Below are 7012 nucleotides of genomic sequence, written 5' to 3'. Positions count from 1 at the left end.
CAAGCGAAAAACATTCTCGGCAGCCCTGGACAAAGATTATAGAGCTCCTCTATAATCTTTGGCCCTGGACACAGACCTGCGCCTCATCCGTGGCCAGGATCAATCCCGGGTCTCCGGCACTGTAATCGCTGCCGCACTGCCACTGGACCATCCCCGTCCCCACCTGAGTGCCCCCATCCCCCCCACGCCCGGGGGTGGCCAGAGACATCGTGAGTCAGACGGGAGCTGCGCCCACAGTCAGCGCAGAGAAGCAGCGCTAAACCCAGCTCACCTCTGCCTGCCAATGACGGCCCAGGTTTACAGTCAGCGCGGAAAAGCAGCGCTAGCTCCACGGCTCCCGACTGGTGTCCCATCAGTCCAGGCAGGGCTGTAGGTTAACACGGCGAGACAGGCAGAGTTGAGCTGCATTTAGCGCTGCTTCTCCGTGTTGGCTGTGGGCCTTATGCGATTTATTCGGCGACTGCCGGCACCCGTCACTAATTACCGTCCATAGGGCACACGGCTGAAACCTTCGAAGCATTGTGTGTGTGTGGTTGAGTGTATGTGTGTGAGTGTGAGTGAGTGTGCGCATGTGTCCGGTGCCACTAACCCCCCCCCCCCCCCACTCCCACCCCCCCCCCCATGTAGTTGAGTCAGGACATCCTGGGTTTGCGCAGAGTGCAAGTGGGGGTGGGGAGGGTCAAATGAAGGGGGGCAGGATGGCAAAGAAGGTGAAACACCTGGGGAACAAAACCCCTGGAGACAAGAACGTTCCACCCATCCCATCACCTCCGCAAGGCCCATATTCCAGCCGAGGGTGGAGGGGATCGGGTGGGAGGAGGGGTAGTGCCGTGGTTTACAAGACTCAATTTAAAGATAAGATGACACAGACACGGAGAATTCTTCAAGAAGACGAGAAGCCTTTAATTTGCACAAATCTGGCCTGGAACTGTATAGTCCGTATAATCTGGGCCTTAGTCAGTATAACTTTATCTTTCTCACTTTCCCTCATGTCACATGCTTCTCTTAAAGCCTTAATTTCTGCCAACTGAGCTAAGCAACGTTACAGGCTTCTAATTTAATTACCTTATAGTCTACTTCATCCTTATACACCATTTCAAACCCTACATACTTGCTATTATGATCCCTTTAACAATAAACATTCACAAACAAAATCTTTTTGTCTCCATCATTCAAAAGCTCTGACTGTAAAACATTCTTTAGGCTTGTTTGTCCTTCTTCCTTCATTATCTTTCTTAATGACGTCACAATTTCAACATATTTTCCAATCTAGTCTGAACTATATCCTGCCTTTCCCAAGGTCATCATCCTCTGTCCTACATTCTGAAATTTTAGACTTACAATGTCTTTCTCTCTTACATTGCTTCTCACTTGTGGAACAAACCAACAAATCATCCACATCCACATCATCAAATACTTTCTAAGGGTACACCTTCCAACTCTGCCTTTTTCATCATCTTAAAACATGGGGCTAGTATTCAAAACCCTACCTCATCCTAGCCTTTCTTGACATCCTCCTTTAAATCCCTCCCTCCCTTGGGGACCCCAGTCCTGTTAGGGCTTATATCCAGATTAATTTCACTCCTGATAGGACATTTTGAGGAAACGCTCCCCCAAAGACATTTATTATTGGCATGTAATTCTCTGGCCCTGCTTGGTTTTGTCATAGGACTCACTTTGTGTCAGTTCATCACTTATTTCAGTCTTTTCAACCAGGTCCGTTGTTATTGACAACATTGTCTTTCTTTTTTCACGCTCTTTCTTTTTAAGCTCTTCCTGCTGGTTTGCAAGTCTTTTTCCTATCTTTGCGATATTTCTCGACCGCAGAGACCAACTGATCGCTGAATCAGGAGTGGGAAATAAATGACAATCCCACCACCTCCTCCAATCTAGGCTTGACTTTAAGAGGAACGACATCCACCACAGTAGTTCATAATATAATGTTCATTAACTGGTTGCCTTCTATTTCTTGTTCATTTTCAACTCTCCACCTTTTCAGCTGGTTTTCCAGATAGGCTGCAGGATTATTTGCCTCTCCTAGTGTATCTCCCCTTTATTCCTTGGGGTTCACCTTAAGTGGGTAACATTGTCTCAGGGCCTGCCATAACCTCTGCCTGACTGTGTCAAACAGCATGCCATTGCTTATTACATTGTTCGCATCATTTTATACCAGCCATCTTCAGTAGTTCTGTCAGTTTAGTGGTTCCTATCACTTTCACCAACAGTGCCTTCAAATCTCCCATAGCCAATAATCGTCCCACGTTCTCCTCCTCCAAAGCCCTAATCCATTTCCTCCCCCATCAGGGATATAGGGTGAGGTATTTTTTTAGCCCTCTCAGTTTATGGGTGCCCCAAGGGATAATCTGTGTCTGTCCTGCTCTTTTCTTTTTAAAGCACTCATCAATTTATCCCTATGCTTCCCACTTTAATCCTTTCTGGTATGCCTTCTTTCTTATTCTAAACTCAATTTCTTGCTTCTCAAATATTCTAGCCTCCTTGCAAATTCATTCACCTTTCTTTTTAAATCTTCCACTGACTCCTCCTGCTTTATTACTTTCACACCTGTCATTTCCTACTTCTGTTATCTCCTAACTGCCTCTCTCTCCTTTCTTTCTAAACTGCCTAAGTGTATCTAATTTCTTTCCTTTCTGCATTCCCCACTTTTCCAACATCTGTGGCCATATAATTCATAATTAACACTTTCATCTTGTCACACATTTACCTTAAAAGTTCCTTCCTTAGGTCACTTCCTCAAATCTCAGCAAATTCTTAAAATCTCAGAAAACAATCATTACCCTTCTCCAACCAGAATGTTTACCATAAAACAACAAACCATAAAAGCTGGTCATGTTTCATCAATTAACTTATTTCCAATTATTTCAATCCATTCTCACCACTATTTTAAATGTCCAATTCCTAGCACTAGTAACAATTTTCCAAATTAACTTTACTGAAAAGAAATCTAAAAGAAACATCAGAAAAAAACAAGCAACCTACATTTTCCAACTTCCCCTTTTAGGTTACGAGGATACAAACAGTTAATCGTTATCTTACAGCTGTTCGTAACCTTCCCCCATTGCTTCCAATTTATTTTTAAAGGAACATACACCTACCCACAGTTGAAATTTTTGATTCTGCTGTGGGGGGACGTTTGTGTTCAACTCTATAATTTGTTGTGTTCCATTTTCTTTTATTTCTTTTATTTTTTTTAACCTTTTTCACTGGTTGTTATGGAAACTTATTATCTATTTTATGTAAAACACTTTGGTGTCAATGCGAGTTGACTTAAAACGTGCTATATAAATAAAACTTACTTACTTACTTACTTACCCTTACAATGTGGTCTACAAATACAATAAACAAAATAATTATCACATATATAAACTTCCTCATTCATTCAAAACCGGTTTTTACACACAAATCACATTCGTTCCATTCTTACTTCAAAGAAATTATTCAATTTTCTACACGTATTAAAATTTCAAAATTAACATTTATATAATTCTTATCTCCCTCCCAAGCCAAAGTAGGATGATCCAATCCTCCATCAGTCAGGTTCCCGAACACTGTGATTGGACATTGATTCAGATCGTGACCAGTCAGACTCACCGTCACTCAAATTCTAACCACACCCCACTAAATCACAACCAATCAAAATCCTAGTCACTCAACATCTGACCACACACCACTCCCATTAATTTCCAGACAAAGGAAACACATTTATTTTCTGATCTCTCAGCTTAAAGAATGCTGAAAGCTTATCTCCACAAACAGTTAAGACACTCAGTCCTTAAACCATACACTATTATTATTGCTATTCTACTTTCTGCTGTTCTACAATACTTTATTACAGTGTACACTATTTTGTTACCCACTTACCTTAAATTTGCATTTTGCCCATATGACCCCTGGTCACCCAAGGCGTTGTCCACACAATTCCAGCCTCGCCCGTGCATACCCCTGACTTCTCAGGGTGGTAACCACGAGGTCTCAATACCTGCCTCGCCCGTGCAAACCCCTGACCTCTCAGGGTGGTAACCACGACTCTTAATACCTGCCTCGCCCGAACAAACCCCTGACTTCTCAGGGTAGTAACCATGAGGTCTTAATAAACTCTTAATACTATCACATTACTTTCTTATCACAACTATTATTACTCACCACACACAGCGCGGCCTTCTTGGACAATCCTCCCAGTCCTCCTTTTTAGAACAATTTAGTGCCAGATTCTTGGGTCGGAGAGACCTTCTAACTACCTAGGCACTTCTGTGTCCCCAATGGCTTATCATGAACAACAGGTTATTAGTCCAAATGAGGCGGAAAACCGCATAGTTTTTAGGTGGCTACCTTTGTCCAGTTGTCCTTAAGAGCCACATTAGGGTCTGGGAAGGCCCTGGGCTACTTGTCTTTTAATTAATGGTCTCTTACCGACCCTGCTCGCTGCGCCAATTTGTCGTGGTTTACAAGACTCAAATTAAAGATAAGATGACACAGACACGGAGAATTCTTCAAGAAGACGAGAAGCCTTTAATTTGCACAAATCTGGGCCTGAAACATTCAGAGATAGTACAGCTTGGCCACTCTCCAAATGTTCTCTGATCCATAATTTCAAGCAGCGTTTTATTACAATTTCAGTTCTTATCTTTGGCTGCTTAGCATACATGTTTTTACTAACTTTAACCTCTCACTGTCCTTGCCCTTTATCTCCAATCTCTGAGTTACCATGATGTTCTAAACTAAAGCAAAATAAACTAAGCAATAACATGTTTTTGGGCCTTCTGATCACATAAAAATAGCTGACATCTGCGAGCTTTACTAAATGTTTTAAACATATTGGTAAAATTAAGAAGTAACGTGTTTCTTCTATATACATTCTATATAACTTCTATAGTAGCCGCAGACGAAGGTTGCTCAGGTGACCCCAGTGTCTGTGAGCTCCTCCCCTTCGAAAAAAGGGGGAATCTCTCTAGAGAGGAGAGGAAGGGGGCTGAGCGGGAATCCTCCAGGGGGGAGGGGAGTACTGTTGTGGAGGAAGACTCCCACCCTCTGGTTCAGGCCCCAGTCCCATGTTCTGGAGGGGATTCTGGGGAGGGTGGAGACTAGGACCACTCAGGTGAAATGGAGCAGGGGAAGATTCCTGTTGAGGAGGGAATCCCGCATCAGGCACCCGAGGAAGCCAGGAGCAACCCACCCAGGACGAGGCGCAGAGCACGCCTCTGGAGTTAGGGACAGTAGGCGGGGAGGGGGTAGGGGAAACAAGCCCTTCTCTCCCTCAGGACGGCTCCAGAGGGACTCCCTGAGTCTGATGCACCAGAGTCCACTCTGGGCCCAACTGGGGGAGGGATAGACACCCCCACTGTCGATGGCCTTGCCTCCCTGGGTACATCTGGGGAAGGCCCCTATACCACTGACCCCAGGGTTGGGACTGAGGTGGAGGACAGACCAGCGAGTGGGGAAGAGGCAACCGTTGGTCCAAGGATGGGAATGGTGACTCCATCTGCAGTGAGCGGGTGGAAGGGAACTCCTCGGACAGAGTCAATTGATGTTCTCGCTCCCCCCGACACCACTCCACTCATTCCAGTGGAGGAAATCCACGAGTTCATCTTGGCCACCGAAGGAGCCCAACATCGGCCCAGACTGGCCTCCCTCCCGTGGCCAAACCTACACAGGCTTACCAGCTCGCTGAACCTCATCCTCAAAAGGAGGGGGAGGGGCAAGAAGGTGCATGGGGTGAAGGGGAACGACCGGCATCAGCACAGGTCCTTCTTGGACGACCTGGAGAAGGACGCCGAGACCCAGAGCAGAATCGTTCTTGTTGAGGGTGGAGGGACCAGTAGAGCTTCCCTTGTAGCCAAGATCTGGAGGGCAAAGAGCACCGCCACTCCACCTCGGGTCTATAGGGGGAGGAGCGGCTCTGCTGTCAGCGACCGGAGGACAGGTGACAGGATCTAGGGAGTGGGTAGGGCCAAAAATGTCCTGGTTGGGTTGCTCCTAGGCCTGGCCAAGCTGGCCATCCGCACGTCATGGCACCAGGCGGTAGATGGCTTTGCCCGAGCCAGATGCTTGCCCCCTTACCGGGGATATACGTCCGCACCCAGGTGGTGTTAAGAGAGGGACATAGTTGTAAATCAGTTATATAGTATATTTGTAAGGATTGTAACATAGTTGTTTGAAAATTTAGTTTCAAGATAATTAGGTGATTTTGTGCTATGGTGGTGGGTGTTTTACCACAGTTGTGTTTTGTATTGTGATCGTAATTAAGTAAATTATTTTTGATACCAAAAAAAAACTGGTTATCAAGCTCACGGAACTGGGTCTCTGCGCATCCCTTTGCAATTGGATCCTTGACTTCCACATCCACAGACCACAGTCTCTTTGAATTGGCAGAAACACTTCTTCCTCAATAACAATCAGTACAGGAGCACCTCAAGGCCGCATGCTCAGCCCCCTGCTCTACTCGCTCTATACTCATGACTGTATAGCCGGACATAGTGTGAACTCCATCTCCAAGTTCGCCGATGACACCACCATTGTTCGACGAATTACAGATGGTGATGAGTCAGGGTGTAGTAGTGAGAGCGACCAATAAACCAAATGGTGCTAGCACAACAACCTGGCTCTCAATATAAGTAAAACCAATGAACTGATTGTGGACTTTGGAAGAATAAGGATGAGGACCCACAATCCTGTGGAGAGTCAAAAACTTCAAATTCCTGGGTGTGTATATTTCTGAACATCTTTCCTGGACCCAGCACACTGATGCAATTATAAAGAAAGCACATCAACGCCTTTACTTCCAGACAAGATTATGAGATTTGGTATGTCAGAGAGGATTCTCTTGAACTTCTACCATAGAGACCATATTGACTTGTTGCATCGCAGCCTACTTCGCCAACTTGAATACCCAGGGGCGAAAAAGACTACATAGTTGTGAACACTGCTCAGTCCATCACCGACTCTGACCTCCCCACCATCTAAGGGATTTACCGGTCGCTGCCTCAAAAAGGCAGCC

Source organism: Amblyraja radiata, chromosome 5 (assembly GCF_010909765.2).
Source record: "Amblyraja radiata isolate CabotCenter1 chromosome 5, sAmbRad1.1.pri, whole genome shotgun sequence".
Taxonomy (NCBI): domain Eukaryota; kingdom Metazoa; phylum Chordata; class Chondrichthyes; order Rajiformes; family Rajidae; genus Amblyraja; species Amblyraja radiata.
The sequence above is the reverse complement of the archived record's forward strand: the minus strand, read 5'-3'. Positions refer to the sequence as shown.